Genomic DNA, 1049 nt, shown 5'->3' with positions numbered 1-1049 from the left:
TGACCTGCCAGGACCTGCCGGGAGCCCCCCGGGCCGCCTGAGACCCCCTGGGTGGGATCTGACCCCCCCTGGGGTGGGGTTTGATCCCCCCTGGGTGGGATCTGACCCCTCCATGGGGCAGGATCCAGCCCCGATCCCATCAGGATTTGGGGTCGGGTCTTGTTCCCCTTCTCGCTGCCCTACTGGGACCTGCCGGGAGCCCCCCGGGCTGGGTGAGACCCCCTGGGGTGGGATTGATCCCCCCTGGGTGGGATCTGACCCCCCCTGGGTGGGATTTGATCCCCCCTGGGTGGGATCTGACCCCTCCATGGGGCAGGATCCACCCCCGATCCCATCAGGAAATGATTTGGGATCGGGTCTTGTTCCCCTTCTCACTGCCCTACCGGGACCTGCCGGGAGCCCCCCGGGCTGCCTGAGACCCCCTGGGGGGGATTGATCCCCTCCAGGTGGGGTTTGATCCCCCCTGGGTGGGATTTGACCCCTCCAGGTGGGATCTGACCCCCCTGGGTGGGATTTGACCCCTCCAGGTGGGATCCAGCCCCGATCCCATCAGGAGAGGATTTGGGGTCGGGTGTTGTGTCCCCTCTCCATGACCTGCCAGGACCTGCCAGGAGCCCCCCGGGCTGGGTGAGACCCCCTGGGGTGGGATTGACCCCCCCTGGGTGGGGTTTGACCCCTCCAGGTGGGATCTGACCCCTCCATGGGGCAGGATCCACCCCCGATCCCATCAGGATTTGGGGTCGGGTCTTGTGTCCCCTCTCCAGATCCTGAAGGAACTTTCTGGAACCCCTCCAGGGTGGGATTTGACCCCTCCCCGGGGGGATCTGACCCCCCCAGGGTGGGATTTGACCCCCCCAGGGTGGGATTTGACCCCCCCAGGGTGGGATTTGACCCCTCCAGGGTGGGATCTGACCCCTCCAGGGTGGGATTTGACCCCTCCCCGGGGGGATTTGACCCCCCCAAAGCGGATCTGGCCCCGATCCCTTCGGGGGTCTCGGGCACGTCGGGCACTGCTGTGGCAATTAAAGGGATTTCTTTAATTACGGGTG

At 66.1% G+C, this 1049-nt stretch overlaps 1 long non-coding RNA gene across 2 annotated transcripts; it reads left to right on the top strand.

Moving 5' to 3' along the window:
• The first annotated feature begins 6 nt into the window (after positions 1–6).
• LOC107199667 lies at positions 7–1040 on the top strand. Of its 2 annotated transcripts, none has more exons than XR_004495769.1 (2): positions 7–487; positions 796–1040. It is a non-coding gene; the product is annotated as an uncharacterized LOC107199667 (long non-coding RNA). The 2 variants fall into 2 exon arrangements; XR_004495768.1 differs by having other exon boundaries at positions 528–1040.
• The last annotated feature ends 9 nt before the right edge of the window (positions 1041–1049 follow it).

Source organism: Parus major, unplaced genomic scaffold (assembly GCF_001522545.3).
Source record: "Parus major isolate Abel unplaced genomic scaffold, Parus_major1.1 Scaffold1888, whole genome shotgun sequence".
Classification (NCBI taxonomy): domain Eukaryota; kingdom Metazoa; phylum Chordata; class Aves; order Passeriformes; family Paridae; genus Parus; species Parus major.
This window is presented reverse-complemented; position numbering and strand designations above follow the sequence as displayed.